The sequence below is a fragment of the Bos mutus genome, chromosome 5, assembly GCF_027580195.1.
Source record: "Bos mutus isolate GX-2022 chromosome 5, NWIPB_WYAK_1.1, whole genome shotgun sequence".
Lineage (NCBI taxonomy): Eukaryota > Metazoa > Chordata > Mammalia > Artiodactyla > Bovidae > Bos > Bos mutus.
In genome coordinates, this window is record NC_091621.1 from 19823222 (window position 1) to 19834339 (window position 11118).

General features: G+C 40.9%; 1 pseudogene; it reads left to right on the top strand.

Annotated features, from left to right (window-relative positions):
- Nucleotides 1-302: 302 nt before the first annotated feature.
- LOC138987869 (histone H2B type 2-E-like) lies at nucleotides 303-747 on the top strand (annotated as a pseudogene).
- Nucleotides 748-11118: the final 10371 nt, after the last annotated feature.

Here is an 11118-nt window from a genome sequence, read left to right on the forward strand (position 1 = left end):
TCTCTGACCAGTATACGATACCATAACTTTCCCTTAGTTAATACCCATGTATATCTCGCTCACCACAAGTATGGACAATTTGGAAATCAGTAATATTTGCTTCATGAGACAGAATAACTGATTAAAAGCAACTTTTACAAGCCTTGAGTTTATTGTAATATATTATAATAGTGATTTGGGCTTCCCTTGTGGCTCAGCTTGTAAAGAATCCAACGGGGAGACCTGGGTTCGATCCCTGGATTGGGAAGATCTCCTGGAGAAAGCAAAGGTACCCACTCTAGTATTCTGGCCTAGAGAATTCCATGGATTGCATAGTCCATGGGGTTGCAAAGAGTAGGACACTACTGAGTGACTTTCCCTTTCTAATAGAACCGGCTAAGTCTGCTCCTTCCCCTAAAAAGGGCTCTAAAAAAGCTGTGACCAAGGCCCAGAAGAAGGACGGCAAGAAGCACAAGCGCAGCTGCAAGGAGAGCTACTCCATGTATGTGTACAAGGTGCTGAAGCAAGTCCATCCGGACATCAGTATCTCGTCCAAGGCCATGGCAATCATGAACTCCTTCATCAATGACATTTCTGAGTGCATCGCTGGCAAGGCATCGTGCCTGATGCATTCATTACAACAAGCACTCGACTATTGCATCCAGGGAGATCCAGACTGCCTTGTGCTTGCTGCTACCTGGGGAGCTGGCCAAGCACTCTGTGTCCGAGGGCACTAAGGCTGTCACCAAGTATACCAGCTCCAAGTAAATATAATATGCCTAGCCGCTGTTAATGGAGAAGGCAATGGCACCCCACTCCAGTACTCTTGCCTGGAAAATCCCATGGATGGAGGGCCTGGTGGGCTGTAGTCTACGGGGTCGCTAAGAGTCGGACACGACTGAGCGACTTCACTTTCACTTTTCACTTTAGCATTACAATTACATCAAGCCTCTAGGTTGCTTTGATTCTCTTGGTAACAAGATGGCTCTTGCAACTCAGCTTCAATCCTTCCAAAGGCTGGGGAAAGGAGGTGTAGGGTTGGGCAGAAAAATTAGCTTTCTTAATAGTAGAAATAAGAATATTTTCTATAGCATGCTCGGAAAACAACTTCTTTCACTTCATTCAACAGAATTCAACAAGCAACCACCCTTGTATTCAAAAAATTCAAGGGAGTACAAAGTGAGCTTCTGGCAAAGAAAAATATGCATCCTCATGTAACTGAATATTCTGTCATCCAGAACAAAGTCAAGTTCTCTTAGTAAAGATGAGAGGAACAGCTATGAGTTAGCAACTAACTGTTTGTCATCATTACTGTTTTCGTAGTAATTTGATTTCTGTGTGTCATTTCCACTGAGACTCTAAGCCTCATAAAGTCAGGAACTGGAGATGACTGGCTCACTGCTAGGACCCCAGGACTTAACAATATAAAAGTGAAATATAAATGATCTCCTAAACATAGTCACTGTGAAAATTCAAATTTCACACAGAAATAAAAACAATAAGCTTAATACAAGGCTTTTTTTTTTTTTTTTTAGAGGTGTTCTTCCCAGGGGATAGTTAATAACACCAAGAGACATTTTTGATGATCACAAGGACAGGGGGAGATACTGTGTGCATTGAGCAGGTAAAGGACAGGAATTTTGCCAAATGTGTTACAATACATATTAATAGATAGCTCCTACACAAAAACTTGTCCCATCTAAACTATTGTAATAACAGGTCTATGCCCACAGTACCAAGGCTGAAAAACTCTTGCTTAAGCCTGTTTCATTAAATTTGTAGTATTCTAGAAAGAATGAAATATAGCTTCAGCAACCACTTTTCCTATTTTACCTTCACACCATCTCCCTTTCTGTCATTTTTCTGAGAGAAAGAAAAACACATAGAATATATACAATAGAATCAGAGAAGGCAATGGCAACCCACTCTAGTACTCTTGCCTGGAAAATCCCATGGATGGAGGAGCCTGGAAGGGTCCATGGGGTCGCTGAGGATCGGACACGACTGAGTGACTTCATTTTCAGTTTTCACTTTCATGCATTGGAGAAGGAAATGGCAACCCACTCCTGTTCTTGTCTGGAGAATCCCAGGGATGGGGGAGCCTGGTGGGCTGCCGTCTATGGGGTCGCACAGAGTCGGACACAACTGAAGTGACTTAGCAGCAGAAGCAGTAGCAGCATACAATAGAATATATACAACATATACATTGTATCACTGCTCCTGATTGAGTTTGAAAAGTTCAGGACCAGCACCCCCAGGATGTGTCAGAAAGGCATTTGTATTCCCTGTTCTCCTGTACGTCTCAGAGCCCATCCTTATAATCTAGGATGATTTTGCCTCAAGATCCTTAACTTAATTCCATCTTCAAAGAGCCTTTTTCCAAATGAGATAACATTTATAGATTCCAGGGATTTGATGAAGGTATCTTTTTGAAACTCATTTTTCACCTTACCACATCAATCATTTGATATTTTCTTTTATTTTGAAGATGAGCTTTTAAAAGATTCCATATCTCAGTCATTTGATCATAGAAAGGCTACTTTTGATTTAAAATATAATCCATATTTACATGTCTATGTCTAAATGACCTGTTAGTTACAAAAGTCTCAACCATTTGTTGCTTTGCTATAGGGATATTTTACCCCTCTGTTATAGAATTGACAAATACCTTGCTCATTACCTGTTAACATCATCTGTTTATCCTTTCACAATTAACAGTATTAAACAGAGTATTAAGAGATAACTAGAACATTCTTTCTCAATACTGAAATCTGCTGTCTTGGTCTTATACATCATGGTGTGTGTGTTATCCTATGAAATGTCCTCTGACATTTTAATCTTTCTTATTGTTAAAAACTGAATTTTTTTGCAAATATTTCCAAATATATTTCCTTATTAAACTGATTTGCACTATGATTAAATATCTTAATTTCTCAAGGGAATTTCAAAAGGAAGAAATTATCTTTATATGGTGAGATACAGTACACAAATTTATTGTGATCATTTTGAAATGTATAGAAAAAAAATCACTATGCTTTATAATAGGAACTAACAAGAGTTGTAGGTCATTTATACTTCAAAAAGAAACAAATAAACTCATAGAAATGGTGATCAGATTTGTTGTTCCCAGAGGCAGGGTATAGGGAGAGTAGGGATGTGGATAAAGACAGTGGACAAGTACCTTAAAAAAAATGAATACTAGGGATTTAGTGTACAATGATAGGTGGCAGAGTGGTAAAGAATCCATCTGCCAATGAAGGAGATGCAGGAGATGTGGGTTTGATACCTGGGTCACAAAGATTCACTGGAGGAGGAAATGGCAACCCACTCCAGTATACTTGCCTGGGAAATCCCATGGATGTAGGAGCCTGGCAGACTACAGTTCATAGCATCACAAAGAGTCAGACATGACTGAGCACAATGATAATGAAAAAGTGATAAATACAATTAATATTGCTGTATGTTATAGATAAAAATTAAGAGAGTAAATACTAAGAGTTCCCATTACACATAAAAAGTGTTTCCTATTTCTTTACTTTTGTATCTATATGGATAATGAATATTTAGTAAACTTATTGTGATAGTCATTTCATGATGTAAGTCAAATCATTATGTTTTGCACTTTAAATTTATATAGAGCTGTATGTCAATTACATCTCAATAAAACCAAAAGAAAAAAAGTGTATATCTGCACTTTTTAATTTAATTTTCATTGTATATCTAATAAAATATGTATTAACAAGCATATAAAAGGGTTGATAAAGAACTTCCCTCCACCATCCTAGGTTCTGTGACTAGGATCTATCTATTGAATTGACAAAAGACAGATTAACAAGAGAAAAGCATAGAAATTTTATTATTCTTCCATACACGTAAGAGCATTCATAGGAAAAAGTGAAAATCCAAAGAAGCAATTAGGCTTGAGATAGCTTATAGGCTTCTTAACAAAGAATAAGTTTGAAGAGAAGAGACAAGACAAAGGAAAAGAGTACTAAGTCTCCAGGGGTGATAACCTACAGGAAAGTAACTTGGAAAAATGGGGGAAACTAAGGAAGAATCTGTGGTGCTAGAGTGTCAGGAGCTGCGTTAGACATTACTGACAAAATGGAGGCACAGCCCCAACCCCCTCTCTTCATCTCACAGGCACGGTCCCGGGATGAAGGAGTTGGGCCTTGTGATTCTGACTTGTTCTTTCCTTTTTTCGGTTGAGTTGGCTGGAAAGAATGTTAAGGTGCTTGAGAGAAGCATGAGAAAGCACAAAGCCTTCTGCAGTTGTGCCCAGAAAATAATCTATAAAATAACCATTGACATTTGTTCAAGGATCTTTACAAAGAATGTCCCAGGATGAGCACATAGGCCGCAGCTTGAGGCCATGGGAAGGACTGTTTTCTGAGACCTGTTTGTGAGGGAAATATTTATGGCAAAAGAAGTTTGCTGAGTTTAGGGTTTAGGAATAATTAAGAATAGCTAGAAGCCTTTTTAGGAGATAGTGATCTTAAGATGCTAGGGGCAAACAGGATTTAGAAAGATAAGAAATAAACTGAGGAATGTGGCATGAGTTACAATGTAATCACAAGTTAAGTATAGAACACATAAGAGAAAGTAGATAATAGTAAAGAGAGAATCCCTGAAGCAGGAACTCTGTTTGAAGGACAACAATGATTTCTGGAGACAATAAATCTGGGTGGGGAAAACTAAAAATATCAAACCTCTGACCTAATGCTTTTGTCAAAGTATAAAAGAAAACCTGAAGCTTGAAATAAACATGTAGTTCTGTACTATAAGTCAGAGGCTACATCATCATCCACCAACACCACTCACCCCTTCAGGCTGATTCTCTGGCTGCTGGAGCTGGCACTGGAGAAGACTCTTGTGAGTCCCTTGGACTGCAAGGAGATCCAACCAGTTCATCCTAAAGGAGATAAGTCCTAGGTTTTCATTGGAAGGACTGATATTGAAACTGAAACTCCAATACTTTGGCCACCTCATGCAATGAGTTGATCACTGGAAAAGACCCTGATGCTGGGAGGGATTGGGGGCAGGAGGAGAAGGGGATGGCAGAGGATGAGATGGCTGGATGGCATCACAGACTCGATGCACATGAGTTTGGGTGAACTCTGGGAGTTGGTGATGGACAGGGAGGCCTGGCATGCTGTGATTTATGGGGTCACAAAGAATCAGACACAACTGAGTGACTGAACTGAACTAAAGGAAGATTCAGGTTAGTTTAGTAGGTCTGTTTGCACAGATTCATCTCAAGCTCAACTCCCAGTCTCTACTGATAAAAATGTCCTTTTCTCCCCAGTGCAGGGAAAGCATATTTCTCATAGGAAATTTTATTCCTTGCTTTTAAGTAGAAAGGGGAGATCAGCTTTCCTGCAGCTACTGTTTTTCAAGTGTCTTCAGCTCAAAACTATTAATATTGTAAGTGGCATGTCAAGAGGCAGGTTTATAAAGCAGGTAGAGATACCTGGGTTGGGAAGATGCCCTAGAGAAGGAAATAGCAACCCACTCCCGTATTCTTGCCTGGGCAATTCTGCCAACAGAGGATTGGGCAACAGTCTATGGGGTCGTGAAGAGTGAGACACAACTGAAGTGACTGAGTACCATACATACACCAAAAAGTGGGTAGAGAAAGAATAAGTGGTCTGTTTTGTATTTAGCAGTCTTGGCAGTCCTTTTATTTCCTAGAGATACAGTATCAGTCTCCTTAATGGGCTGCAGTTTGAACAGAAGTCATTGTAGTGTGGGAGCCTGTCTAACACCACAATGTCTATCTGACGTGAGAAATATACTACAGGACATATGTAAAAATAAAAGGTTGTACTAAAATATCACAGCAATTATTTGCTTGGCAACAAAGGTGAAAATATTTGTCAAAATTAGATAAGCCAAGAACAGAGGCAGTGGACAGGTTGTAGAGGTTGCAGCAGCAGACAAACTAGGAATTTGTTGGCAGCAATAGCAGCTGCCTTGAAAAATTTACATAGCTGTGTTTTTGCTTTCAGGAGATGGATGGACAATATTAAGGCCTTTTGGTGTGAGTTTTGAGTGTCCTAAGGTAATGGGAAATAGATGGGGAAACAGTGTTATATTTTATTTTACTGGGCTCCAAAATCACTGCAGATGGTGATTGTAGCCATGAAATTAAAAGACGCTTACTCCTTGGAAGGAAAGTTATGACCAACCTAGATAGCATATTCAAAAGCAGAGACATTACTTTGCCAACAAAGGTCCATCTAGACAAGGCTATCGGAGAAGGCAATGGCACCCCACTCCAGTACTCTTGCCTGGAAAATCCCATGGATGGAGGAGCCTGGTAGGCTGCAGTCCATGGGGTCGCTAAGAGTTGGACACGACTGAGCGACTTCACTTCCACTTTCACTTTCATGCATTGGAGAAGGAAATGGCGGCCCACTCCAGTGTTATTGCCTGGAGAATCCCAGGGATGGCGGAGCCTGGTGGGCTGCCTTCTATGGGGTCGCACAGAGTCGGACACGGCTGGCGCGGTTTAGCAGCAGCAACAGTCAAGGCTATGGTTTTTCCAGTGGTCAGGTATGGAAGTGAGACTTGGACTGTGAAGAAGGCTGAGCACCGAAGAATTGATGCTTTTGAACTGTGGTGTTGGAGAAGACTCTTGAGAGTCCCTTGGACTTCAAGGAGATCCAACCAGTCCATTCTGAAGGAGATCAGCCCTGGGATTTCTTTGGAAGGAATGATGCGAAAGCTGAAACTCCAGTACTTTGGCCACCTCATGTGAAGAGTTGACTCATTAGAAAAGACTCTGATGCTGGGAGGGATTGGGGGCAGGAGGAGAAGGGGATGACAGAGGATGGCATCACTGACTCGATGGACGTGAGTCTGAGTGAACTTCGGGAGATAGTGACTGACAGGGAGGCCTGGCATGCTGCGATTCATGGGGTCGCAAAGAGTCAGACACGACTGAGCGACTGAACTGAACTGAACTGAAGATAACTTGTCTTCTAAGTAGGTAAGTTATCTGTATCCATTGAAGTCTATATTTAGTGGCTTGATAGCCTTGTTCTGCTAGTGTCTTTAAGAGAATGAGTGAATATATAATATATAAAACTAACCTTACTTAGTTTTGTTACAAAGTAAAGGCCGTTAACACAGAGAATGATGGTAGAAACTTGGGTAAAGCCTAGAGTTTAAGCCAAATTTAAGGATTTGGGAAACTATTGAGGGAGATTCAGAATAGCTCAAAGGAATTCAAATTCACATCAATTGTCTTCCTCAAAGTGTAAATGCAATGAGAAATTGTGCAATGGAATTAGAGAGCTGTGCAGTAGTCAGTGGCTGTAAATCAAGCTAAGTTAACAGGAATTGTGATAAGAATAGTAGTTGGATCGAGGAGTACACTAGATAAGGAATTACAAAAGCAGTTATATCTCTCACATTTTATAAAAATCAATAATTTGATTCCCATCTGAATCAAATATCCCTTCTTTCCTTACTGAAAAGATTGAGGCATTGCAGAATGAAGAAGTAAACATAAGAACACCCGACTTTATTATAGATTCAATTCTTCTTTTTTTTTTTCTTTGCTTCTTGAGAAAGAGGGTGTTGGGCTACTGTTGGGACAACTTCATTCCTTTTTCAGAAAATGTGTAGGGGCACTGATTGCACTAAAGAACAATCCAACTTCCTTTGCATGTGAGGACCAGAGACTAATTAGGGTATCTTTTAAGGCTGCTGTCCATCTCTGAGGACTTTAAATTGAGATAGGTCTTCATCAGGGAAAGTATAAAATTGTGATTTGGTCTGAGGGTATGGAAATACAAACACTTTTCTCATTAGATTGTACAGTGGCATTAAATCTACATAATATGCTTCTACCTAAAATATTTGCTGATGAGGAATCAGAAACTAGAAAGATATGATGGGTGGTGAGAGGGCCTAAGGACTTTGCAGTCTGAGATTTGGCAATAAAATAGGTTGCCCAGAGACTCTGACAGCTTGAACAGAATTAGATATGATGGACAAATATAAATCCTCTAAGTAAATGGTAGAGAGAGTTGCACTGGTATCAGTCAAAATGTACAGTTTCTAATATTGTATTGTGTGTTGTGTGTTGTTGTGTTAAGGCACTTCAGTAGTGTCCAACTCTTTGTGATCCTATGGACTATAGGTCACCATCTCTTCTGTCCATGGGATTCTCTAGGCAAGAATACTGGAGTGGGTTGCCATTTCCTTCTCCATGGGATCTTCACAACCCTAGGGATCGAACCCATGTCTCTTACATCTCCTGTACTGCCAGGAGTACACTAATGTAGTGGTACATTAGTACCACTAATGCCACCTGGGAAGCCCAATGTTCTCTTGGGTTAGCCAAAAAGTTCATTCAGGGTTTCCACGTTGTGGGAAAATCCCAAACAATATTTTTGGCCAACCCAATATTTTAAGTTATGATGGGTTCTGAGGTGCAACTGAGTACTGACTAACCCCATCAATCTATGGAAAATTATCCCACAGAAGGGAAGAAAAAGACCCTCTGAGGCTGCTGGGGTCTAGGGATACTGTATTTAAGCTTACTTTTGTCTTATATGCAGAACAATTGCCTTTCCAATGTTCTGCTCTTTTACAATATCTGCAAATATCTTGAGATGGATAGGAAAGGCTCCAGAGTTGGCAAGAAAAATGAGTGGATATTAAGTTACCCGTAGAGTCATACTTCTGTTTTTTAAAGATTCAATTTGTGAGGTAAGGATTGTTGATTCCAATTTCTTTTTTCTGCTGCTTTCCTGAAAGCTATTTTCAAAGAATTAAATAGCAACTTGAATGATAACACTGAGAGATTGTCCTGCACAGCCAACCACACCATTCTGGATTTGTCTTATATTAGGGAGAAGATTTCTTACTAAGGAGGAAATAAAAAGATGTATATGTTTTGGCGCTTCAGGGTTTAATGCAGTGTGCCTTTGACCTTGGGATGCCCCTTCTTTCTGGGTGCACAAATCAATCTAAGACCTTAAATATCAGCCACCAGATGGTCACTGGAGGAGGACTTGGGGAAGTTTGAAACATTTTTTTTCTGTTAGGTTAGGGAAATTTCCCTTGTTGGGGGTAGGGGGGGTGCTGTCTGGATGGTCTTATAACTAGAGCTTAAGCATGGGTGGAAAGAACACTTCTTAGTAGATAGTTGAAGCCCTTATGATTGGGGCTGTGAATGACCACCAAACCTTCTACCTCTAAATTTGGTAGAATCTTTCAAAAGCCAAAGTAAAGGGCTTCATGTTTTAAAAGATCTGGTGCTGGGCTTCTCTGGTGGCTCAGTGGTAACGAATCTGCCTGCCAATGCAGGGGACATGGGTTTGATCACTGACCCAACAAATCCCACATGCTGTGGAGCAACTAAACCCTGTGTGACACAACTACTGAGCCTGTGCTCTATAGCCTGGGAGTTGCAACTACTGAGTCCACGTGCTGCAACTACTGAAGCCAGAACACCCTAGAGCTCATGGTCCACAACAACAAAGACAACACAATGAGAAGTTCATGCAGCACAACTAGAGAAAAGCCCGTAGTGCAATGAAGACCCAGCACACCCAAAAATAAACAAATGAAATAATTAAACAAATAAATAAATAAAGATCTGGTGATGTCCAAAGACATGTATTCATTGTGGTGGGGTCCCGGGATACATCCACAAGGGACAATGCATAAAAACGCTAAATCAGTTCAGTCACTCAGTCGTGCCCGACTCTTTGCAACCCCATAGACTGCAGCACACCAGGCTCCCTGTCCATCACCAAATCCTGGGGCTTACTCAAACTCATGTCCATCAAGTCACTGATGCCATCCAACCATCTGATCCTCTGTCATCCCCTTCTCCTGCCCCCAATCCCTCCCAGCATCAGGGTCTTTTCCAATGAGTCATTTCTTCGCATCAGGTGGCCAAAGTTTCAGCTTCAGCATCAGTCCTTCCAATGACTATTCAGGACTGATTTCCCTTAGGATGGACTGGCTGGATCTCCTTGCAGTCCAAGGGATTCTCAAGAGTCTTCTCCAACACCACAGTTCAAAAGCATCAATTCTTCAGTGCTCAGCTTTCTTTATGGTCCAACTCTCACATCCACACCGAAGAAGGCAATGGCACCCCACTCCAGCATTCTTGCCTGGAAAATCCCATGGATGGCGGAGCCTGGTAGGCTGCAGTCCATGGGGTTGCTGAGAGTTGGATAAGACTGAGTGACTTCACTTTCACACATTGGAGAAGGAAAAGGCAACCCACTCCAGTGTTCTTGCCTGGACAATCCCAGAGACGAGGCGAGGCTGGTGGGCTTCCATCTATGGGGTTGCACAGAGTCAGCCACAACTGAAGTGACTTAGCAGCAGCAGCAGCACATCCATACATGACTAATGGAAAAACCATAGCTTTGACTAGATGGAACTTTGTTGGCAAAGTAATGTCTCTGCTTTTTAATATGCTGTCTAGGTTGGTCATAGCTTTTCTTCCAAGGAGCGTATTCTAATTTCATGGCTGCAGTCACCATCTGCAGTGATTTTGGAGTCTAAGAAAATAAATTCTATCACTATTTCCATTGTTTCCCCATCTATTTGCCATAAAGTGAAGGGACCAGTTGCCATGATCTTAGTTTTCTGAATGTTGAGCTTTAAGAAAGGCTAAATAGAAACCCAGAAAGCAGGTAAAATAATAAGGGACATCAAAATGAGTCCTGTTGCTTGACCCTGGGGCCTCTGTCTAGTTATTTCTTGACCATCAGTATTTACATAAGTAACCTGTATACCCAGTCCTGGAAATCAGGCTGGATTATTTTCTTTAACTTTTGCAGGATAGAGAAGAATGAGGTCAGTTGCAATTTTCTGGGCAAATTGAAGGAGTTGCAGAAATTGAAGGAGTTGAAGGGATTAAAGGAATTTTTTAGGAGGCTTGGTTGGATTTGGGAGGGGGGTTTGAGCCATGGGTCATAAGATCCAAAAGATCTTCTGGAAGTAAAGGGACAAGGACTTAGTGATAAATGAGGGTACTGCAGCATGGAAAGGAGTAATTCGCTGTGGATGTGGAATTCTGTTCTCATTTCTATTCTCATTTTACCTGTTAAAAGTGTCCATAAGGCTAGTCATAATATTCTTTGGTGTCTTTTTTTCAATTTGACC